At 37.0% G+C, this 10,004-nt stretch overlaps 1 long non-coding RNA gene across 2 annotated transcripts; it reads left to right on the top strand.

Moving 5' to 3' along the window:
- The first annotated feature begins 259 nt into the window (after nt 1-259).
- Nucleotides 260-9,699, top strand: LOC105775088 (uncharacterized). 2 transcript variants are annotated; one of them, XR_008189896.1, is made up of 2 exons: nt 260-445; nt 9,591-9,699. It is a non-coding gene; the product is annotated as an uncharacterized LOC105775088 (long non-coding RNA). The 2 variants fall into 2 exon arrangements; XR_001127662.2 differs by lacking the exon at nt 260-445 and adding an exon at nt 8,633-9,049.
- The last annotated feature ends 305 nt before the right edge of the window (nt 9,700-10,004 follow it).

The raw sequence follows: 10,004 nt of genomic DNA, 5'->3' as shown, positions 1-10,004 counted from the left end.
AATTGGAAGCCAAACATGCGACAAAAAAAATCAGCTAGGGAATCATTTTTAATTCCCCAAATTCCCTTCTTGCTAAGCGGTGGCCGACCTCAATTAATTCAAGGAAATTTAATCAGCCTTGAAGAGTTCAAATAAAATAGAACTCTTTTAGGTTGAAGCTGTTTTTATGCAATGGGATCAGCTAGGATAAAGGGGATAGGAATGAATTATTTTAATTTTTTGCTGGAGGCCGTTAATTCTTCCATAAAAAGAGGCGTACAACAGTTTTAAAAGATCAGTCGAACAGCAGAGGAAAGTAGCAGAAAAGTGTGGCACTCGAGCAAAGGAAAATCTGAAATTGAATGAGCAAAAGCCGAATCAGAAATCTAAGTAGCAGCCCAGAATTTCAACTAATCAAGAGAAGAGAAGCTCGACGATTTGGGAATTTTTTCTTCTCCAAAATTCAGTCTGTAATTTGTGTTGTTTACAATTGATTTTTGTCTCATTTCGTTTGCTATGAGTGGCTAGTTTATTTAAGCTTAGTTAGACACTCATGAAACCTGGCACAAGTACTTTGAAAAATTTATTTTGCTATCAAATCAAATTCGGCATTCTTGAATTGTTTGATTTTATCTTTCAAGGAATTTTTCTAATTCAATTGGAGTGATCACCTAATTAAATTGGGAATTTTCCCTATCATCATTTAAGTGCAAATTGAGGAATCGAATTTCTCAATTAAGCTTAGAATTAGTGATAATTAATTGGCAGACTAATTAAGACAACTTCGGATTTAATCTTAGAAGCACTGGTGGATTTTCTTTGGTTAAGGCAAGGCGAAGTCTCTAAATCTCTTAAATTCCTTTAACAAAGTCGACACAAAGATAATTTAAGGAAGGTTTCAATCATGAACGTTCTCTAATTGAATAAATTACTAGGGATAGGAAATTGCTTCGTAAGCGATTTTTTTCTCACCTTGTTGCTAATTTGATTCCTCAATTTCGGTTTCAAAGGACTTGTCTTTGGGTGGATTAAGGCGTCAATGACTAAGCATTATTCTTCTCTTGATATTTTCATCTCAGCAGTTTTAATTTGAGCCGAAGCTTATTTGTTATTTGAGATTATTTTTATCAATCGTAACACATAAACCCCCCCCCACTTTTCCTTTTTATTTCGCATGCTTTTACATTAATTTAATTTTAAATCACTTCAAATAGGTTTGTTGCGAGCTTCTTCATGGGACGATCCTGTACTTACTCTATATTACCAGTTAATATTGGTTGAGTAGAGGAATTAAATTCGGTGGTCATAACGACAGCTACCAAATTTTGGCGCCGTTGCTGGGGAAGCGACGTAGTCAAATTTATTTGATTTTCAGACCTTATTTTATTTTCTTGTTTTTGTCTTTGCAGGTAGATTAGACCCTTTAGTATATGTTATTAAGGAGTGGACGACGAACATCGGAGTTTCCTGTTAACACCACCGGCCAGCAAGCTGAACACTCCAATTCCCACGTTGAGCCTACCGTTTCTGAGGATATCAACATGGCTAACCAGACTTTGAAGCAATTGGCCGCTCCTAACTTGGCTGCGCAACCACCATCTATCACGTATCCTGCCCTTGATAGGCCATTAAAGCTTAATTCGGGATTCCTGAACTTGTTGCCAAAATTCAATGGGTTACCAGGTGAGGACCCTTACCGTCATATTAATGAATTTTTAATTACTTGTTCAACTATGCAGCCAGATGGCATTGAAGAGGAACAAATCAAGCTCCGAGCCTTCCCATTCTCGTTACAAGGTTTGGCAAAGGACTGGTTATATTACATGCCACCAGGTTCATTCACAACTTGGACAGGGTTACATAAGGCTTTCCTTGAGAAGTATTTTCCGGCATCAAGAATAGGATCAATCAGGAAGGAAATTTGTGGAATTAAGCAACTAGTAGGTGAGTCATTATATGAATACTGGGAAAGGTTTAAACGACTATGTGCGAGTTGTCCACAGCATCAGATTAGTGAGCAGCTCTTAGTGCAATACTTTTATGAAGGATTGACACCACAAGATCGAGGAATGACCGATGCAGCGAGTGGAGGTGCATTGGTTGATAAAACTCCTGAACAAGCCCGGAATTTGATTGCTAATATGGCGCAAAATACACAACAATTTGGTCTCAGGAGATCCGACTTGGGTAAACGAATGGATGAGGGCCAGTCAAGTATGATGGAGGCTCAGTTAGCTAACTTAACGGCTATGGTAAGTAAATTGATGACTGGAGGTAATACGAAAGCTTCACTCTGTGGCATTTGTTGTTTGGAAGGACATACCACAGATATGTGTCCGACATTACAGGAAGGGGAAGCTAATGCCGTCTTTCCAAATCAGAGGAGGTATGATCCATATTCAGCTACCTATAATGAGGGATGGAGAGACCACCCCAATCTCAGATACCAAAACCAAGCCGCACCTCCGGGATTCGAGCAGCAAAATTCTCGACAATATAATTCGTCACAGCAACAACCCAGCCATCAAAATCTTAGTGCTGAAACTAAGACCCATGCCATGCTTGAACAAATGATGAAAATGATGGCTGACCAGAGCCCAGTCTTTGGAATCGGCAGTGAAGCAGTTCCAAACCAAAGCCTCGTCGACTGACGTTAATCTTGGGAACTTGCAAGCACAGGTAAATAATCGGTTACCATCACAGCCTGTGGCAAATCCAAGGGATAATGTCAGTGCTATAACCTTGCGAAGTGGGAAGGAGTTGAGATCGATACTAAAGAAGGGCCAAAACAGTAATGAGGAAGACGAAACTGAGGTAAGAAAGGTCCGATTTAGTGATATTGAAGAGGAAAATTCAGCCTTGCCAAAGGCAGATTTACAACCGTCGCAAGCAACTCCAAAAGAAGTAGGGAAATCACGTTTACAACAGTCCACTATTTTGCATGATGCAGCAAATTTTGAGCAGAAAACGAGGGTTCCCGAGCTTCGAGCACAAGCAGGTCAGAACGACAATAACCAACCTCGATCTTATGTACCAAAGGCGCCGTTTCCACAACATTTGAGGAAGGAAAAGTCAGACGACGTCAATGCTGAAATTTTAGAGACTTTTCGTAAGGTACAAGTTAATATTCCATTGATTGATGCAATTAAACAAGTACCTAGATATGCTAAGTTTTTAAAAGAACTGTGCACATCTAAAAGGAAATTAATTGGAAATGAGAAGATTAGTCTAGGTGAAAATGTCTCTGCGGTATTTCAAAAGAAACTTCCTATTAAATGTAAAGATCCTGGAATGTTTTCGATACCTTGTAAGATAGGAGATCTTAAACTAGATAGAGCTATGCTTAATTTGGGTGCTTCTATAAATGTCATGCCTAGGAGTATCTACGATAAAGTTCAATTAGGTGCATTAAAAGACACGGGACTGATAATACAACTTGCAGATAGAAGTAATGCCTATCCTGATGGCGTTTTAGAAGATGTTCTAGTGCAAGTGAATGAGTTAGTTTTTCCAAATGATTTTATGTTTTAGACATGGGAGCTAGTGATAACTCGGTTGATGTACCCTTACTTTTAGGTAGACCCTTCCTTAAGACAACTAGAACGAAAATTGATGTGCATAAAGGAATTTAACAATGGAATTTGATGGTGAGATAATTAAATTCAATATATTTGATTCTATGAGATATCCCACGATATTAATTTCAGATTTACTCTTGATGTAATTGACAATTTTGTTCAAGATGTCTATGAATTAGGGGAAGAAGACGAGTTGAAAAGCGTTCTCGCTAAGAGCATTTTTGATGTCGACAAGCAAGAATTTATCATTTCTGAATCTTTAATTGACTCAGTTTGTGCTATAGACTCGCCCAAATTGACACGATTCAAGCCGATTCTCCCTAATCTTATGGTGACTGGTAAGCAGGTTCCTTCACTGATTGCACCACCTAAATTAGAGATAAAAGAGCTGCCCGAAAATTTGAAGTACATTTATTTGGGGGAAAATCAAACTCTACCATTGATAGTGTCGAATGCCTTAAACGAGATGCAAGAATCTAAGCTGCTTAGAGTTCTTAAGGAGCATAAGGAAGCCTTCGGTTGGACACTAGCCGACATTAAGGGACTTAGTACGACTTTGTGTACCCACAAGATAGCTTTGGAACCAGATTAAGTCCCCAAAAGAGACCCTCAACGCCGATTGAATCCACAAATGATGGAGGTAGTTAAGACTGAAATTTTGAAATGGTTGGAAGCCGATGTCATTTATCCCATAGCCAATTCAAAGTGGGTAAGTCCAATTCATGTTGTACCTAAGAAGGGAGGAACTACAATAGTTACCAACGAGGAAGGTTTAGAGATTCCTACGAGAGTGTAGAATGGTTGGCGGGTTTGTATAGACTATCGGAAACTGAATAAAGCCACTAAAAAAGACCACTACCCCCTTCCATTCATGGATCAAATGTTAGAAAGGTTAGCTGGTCGCTCACATTTTTGTTTTTAGATGGCTATTCGGGTTATTTGCAGTACCTATTGCACCGAGGATCAAGAGAAGACCACCTTCACTTGCCCGCTTTGGAACGTCGCCTTCAAGATAATGCCTTTGGATTGTGCAATGCACCCGCTACTTTTCAAAGAGGTATAACGAGCATATTTTCAGATTTTATTTCACATTTAATGGAGGTGTTCATGGATGATTTTACGATTTATGGTGATTCATTTGATCAATGTTTGCATCATCTTGTGTTAGTTCTTAAGCGTTGCATTGAGACTAACCTGATATTGAATTTTGAGAAATGTCATCTCATGGTTGAAAAGGGCGTAGTATTGGGGCATATTGTCTCAGCTAAAGGTTTAGAAGTCGACCAAGCCAAAGTCGAGGTAATTAAAATTTACCTTATCCAGTCTTCGTGAAAGGAATTCGATCCTTCTTGGGTCATGTAGGTTTTACCGTCGGTTCATCAAGAATTTTTCGCAGATATCGTCACCTTTATGTGCATTGCTCGGTAAAGATGTCGATTTGAATTTAGTGAGAATTGCATAAAATCTTTTGATGAATTGAAATTGAATTGATCACACCCCTATCATACAAAATAATTATGCATTACCTTTTGAAATTTTATGTGATGCCGTTGATAAGGTCATTTAGTGCGGCTTTGGGACAAAGAAATGGTAAGGAGTCTTATATTATCGGTATGCTAGCGAGCTATTGAACCCACTCAATGCAATTATACCACGACGAGAAAGAGCTCTATGCCATTGTTTTTGCCTTGGAAAAATTTAGAGCATACTTGCTAGAGTCAAAGTTGTTGTATTTTCCGACCATGGTGCTCTTAAATATTTGTTGCATAAAAAAGAAGCTAAGCCCCGATTAATAAGATGGATTTTGCTTTTGCAGGAATTTGACTTGGAAATTAAAGATAAGAAAGGTAAGGAGAATCTTGTGGCCGATCATTTGAGTAGGATAGAGACTGGAATTTTGAGGGATGAGCCTAGTGATTTATTTCCCGATGAGCGACTTTATAGTTTGTCTAGTGTTTTGCCATGGTATGCCGACATAGTAAACTACTTAGTGACTAAAGAGTTCCCTACGAATGCGCCTAGACATTTAAGAGAAAAAATTAGAAGTCAAGCCCGATTTTACTTATGGGAAGAACCATATCTTTGGCGATTTTGTAGTGACCAAATAATTAGGCGTTGTGTCGATGATAGTGAGATAGAGTCGGTGCTTAATTTTTGTCATTCTCGAGAAGGTGGGGGACATTTTGGGCCTAAGCGAACAGCTCATAAAATACTTGAGTGTGGTTTTTTTTGGCCGACTATTCATAAAGATTCATATGCATTTTGTAAAACATGTGCATCATGTCAAAAAACTGGAAATTTAAGTAGCCGAAATCAAATGCCATTACATAATTTTTATGTTTGTGATATATTTGATGTATGGGGTATTGATTTTATGGGGCCTTTTCCTTCTTCTTTCGGTTATCTGTACATTCTTGTTTGTGTTGATTACTTGTCGAAATGGGTGGAAGCATTTCCAACTAGGGCCGATGATGCTAAAACTGTGGTGAAATGTCTTAAGACCAACATTTTAAATAGATATGGGGTACCAAGGGCTATAATTAGTGACAAGGGAACACATTTTTGTAATAGAACCTTAAAAGCTTTATTTGCACAATTTGGTGTCACCCACAGTGTCGATGACTTATCACCCTCAAACCAATGGGCAAGCCGAGAGTAGTAACAAAGAGATCAAGGAATTTTAGAGAAAATTGTTAAGCCCAATAGGAAGGATTGAGTCAAAGGTTAGATGAGGCATTGTGGGTCGCTCGAACGGCTTACAAAACGCCAATTGGGATGTCACCTTACAGGTTGTTTTGGGAAGGCATGTCATCTTCCGTTGAGCTTGAGCATAAATCATTCGGGCTATTAAGCGAAGGCAATTTGGATTTTAGTTTGGCGGTGAAGAGCGCAAGTTGAAGCTGCAAGAATTAGAGGAGTTGCGCCTAGAAGCGTATGACAATTCGGTCATCTACAAAGGTAAGTCAAGGCATTTCGTGACTCAAAGCTGATTCGCAAAGAATTTAAGGTGGGGGAAAAAGGTACTACTCTTTAATTCTAAGCTTAAGTTGTTTCCCAGTAAGTTAAAATCAAGGTGGCTTGGTCCATTTATAATAACCGAGGTGCATCATCATGGGGCAATCGAAATTAGGAGCCTCAAACTAATAAAATTTTCAAAGTGAATGGTCACAGGTTGAAACATTTTCATGAAGGAGAGCAAGCAACTTGGTTGGAGGAGATCAATCTTGAGGATCCATGAGAAGTGTGATGTCGAGCCACCGACTTAAAACAAAGGCGCTTGTGGGAGGCAACCCACATATTCAGGGGAGTTTTCTTTACCATTATTGTTTCTTTCCATTAAGTTAATTTTAATTTTCAAATTTTTCTTTTGCATTAGGGACAATGCAAACATTAAGTATGGGGGAGAATCAATTCATTGATTTTCTAACATATTTGATGCTTGCAACTTTCATGAATAAGTCTTGTCGAATTTCCTTTAGAAAAATATTTAAATAAAAGAATGAAGATGTATTTCATTAATTCAAACTGATTGGGGTGGTTGTATGTCGATTGGTTGGGTTAAATTTTGTTTTCAATTAATTGATTTTGGTTAGTTCTTGTTAAAAAAAAATTTAAAATTAATCCGCTCAATTGATCAATTATGTGGTCCTTGTGAGGAATTTGAGCCTAGAGCGTAAGTTGGGACATCCATGCCAACTTGAGAGGTTCTTATTCATTCATGTGTGATTATTGTTATCGGCTATCAATTACTCTAGAACTTGCTTTAGATCTTATTAAAGATAGTAATACATTTGATTTCCATTAAATATGATTCAAGAGGCTATAGGAATTAACCCACAAGTACTTAAAAAAAAAAAAACCAACCTTGACATTATTCCAATTAGTTAGCCAATTTGAAGCCTTAATTTCCCATTTTTTTTTTGTACCTCCAGAAATTAAGACAAAGCCGAATCCACTCACCTTTTTAGGCTAGTTAATTTAGTCTGGAAGTTCATCCTGATTTCGGCATATGCTGGCCAATTTTGGGTGATGTTTAGTTGGTAATTAAAGGCTGATTTTTGTGAGAAAGAAGCAGCAAGTTACAGCCTTCCGAGTAAATTTCATAAATGTAGCGTTATGTGATCATAAGGGAATGGATCGGTTGAACCAAAGGACATGGAAACAATGAAAGGCTGATTGATTTAGTTATCTTCTTGAATTATTGAAAACAAAGAAAAAAAGAAGAAGAAGAGAGAATAAGAGAATTGATGACTTCCGGACGATTAACTAGTCTAAGGAAATTAGCTCCACCATCCAAATAAATTCCTCCCGTCCACTGCACATTACCTCAGCCCCATTACAATCATAATTTGGTCTCGATTATATTTATGAAATTTTATGTTTTATGTTAAGGTAAGATGGACAAGCAAGCCTATGGGGTTAATTACGGTTGATTTCAATTTGAGAGCATTATACTAGCCTAAACACAATGAGTGAAGAGTGTTAACAATTCTATTCTTTTCAGGTGAGAATTGATCAAAGACGCATGATTAGCTTCCTTTATATTTTCCTCTCTTGAATAAACCAAAAATCTTAACTGTTGATTTCGGAATTCATCCCAAGCATGAGCGATGCGACAACTCTTTATTAGTCTTGATATTTCTGAAATTCTTCTTGATTTTTTTTATTGCTCAGGGACGATCAATGGCTTAAGTATGGGGGAGTTTGTTAAGTTCAATTTTGAGCTTAACTTATTCAACTAAATTATTTAAATTATTGATTAAATTTTGAGAAATTGAATGTCGAATTAGTTTAAATTACAGCAAGAACATCCCATGCCGTAATAATGTGTTTTAGCTCCAATTCAATTATTTAATGTTAAAATTTTAAGTCATGTGCATGTGAATGACATTTGGATTTCCGTATGAGCTCAAATTGGAATAATTAAGCTGCTGAATGTTGATCATATGCTGGCTGAAGGAATTGAATTTTAATTGGCAGCAAAAATTCGGTCAAATAAAGAAACAGCAGGCCGAAATGAATTAAAACAATGAAGGAGCAGTCGGTCCAATTGGAAGCCAAACAGCGACAAAAAAAATCAGCTAGGGAATCATTTTTAATTCCCCAAATTCCCTTCTTGCTAAGCGGTGGCCGACCTCAATTAATTCAAGGAAATTTAATCAGCCTTGAAGAGTTCAAATAAAATAGAACTCTTTTAGGTTGAAGCTGTTTTTATGCAATGGGATCAGCTAGGATAAAGGGGATAGGAATGAATTATTTTAATTTTTTGCTGGAGGCCGTTAATTCTTCCATAAAAAGAGGCGTACAACAGTTTTAAAAGAGCAGTCGAACAGCAGAGGAAAGTAGCAGAAAAGTGTGGCACTCGAGCAAAGGAAAATCTGAAATTGAATGAGCAAAAGCCGAATCAGAAATCTAAGTAGCAGCCCAGAATTTCAACTAATCAAGAGAAGAGAAGCTCGACGATTTGGGAATTTTTTCTTCTCCAAAATTCAGTCTGTAATTTGTGTTGTTTACAATTGATTTTTGTCTCATTTCGTTTGCTATGAGTGGCTAGTTTATTTAAGCTTAGTTAGACACTCATGAAACCTGGCACAAGTACTTTGAAAAATTTATTTTGCTATCAAATCAAATTCGGCATTCTTGAATTGTTTGATTTTATCTTTCAAGGAATTTTTCTAATTCAATTGGAGTGATCACCTAATTAAATTGGGAATTTTCCCTATCATCATTTAAGTGCAAATTGAGGAATCGAATTTCTCAATTAAGCTTAGAATTAGTGATAATTAATTGGCCGCAGCTAATTAAGACAACTTCGGATTTAATCTTAGAAGCCGCTGGTGGATTTTCTTTGGTTAAGGCAAGGCGAAGTCTCTAAATCTCTTAAATTCCTTTAACAAAGTCGACACAAAGATAATTTAAGGAAGGTTTCAATCATGAACGTTCTCTAATTGAATAAATTACTAGGGATAGGAAATTGCTTCGTAAGCTTTTTTTTTTCTCAGCCTTGCTGCTCATTTGATTTCTCAATTTCAGGTTTCAAAGGACTTGTGCTGGGTGGATTAAGGCGTCAATGACTAAGCATTATTCTTCTCTTGATATTTTCATCTCAGCAGTTTTAATTTGAGCCAAAGCTTATTTGTTATTTGAGATTATTTTTATCAATCGTAACACATAAACCCCCCCACTTTTCCTTTTTATTTCGCATGCTTTTACATTAATTTAATTTTAAATCACTTCAAATAGGTTTGTTGCGAGCTTCTTCGTGGGACGATCCTGTACTTACTCTATATTACCAGTTAATATTGGTTGAGTAGAGGAATTAAATTCGGTGGTCATAACGACAGCTACCACTCATGTCATTTAAATTCATATTATTTTTAATGAGTTGCAATCAAAGATGGTGAAAAAAGAGAATTGTGGCTTGAATAGTAAAAATACAAAAGGCTT

This window comes from Gossypium raimondii, chromosome 10 (assembly GCF_025698545.1).
Source record: "Gossypium raimondii isolate GPD5lz chromosome 10, ASM2569854v1, whole genome shotgun sequence".
Lineage (NCBI taxonomy): Eukaryota > Viridiplantae > Streptophyta > Magnoliopsida > Malvales > Malvaceae > Gossypium > Gossypium raimondii.
Note: the sequence above shows the minus strand (reverse complement) of the source record. Positions and strands in the feature narration are given on the sequence as shown.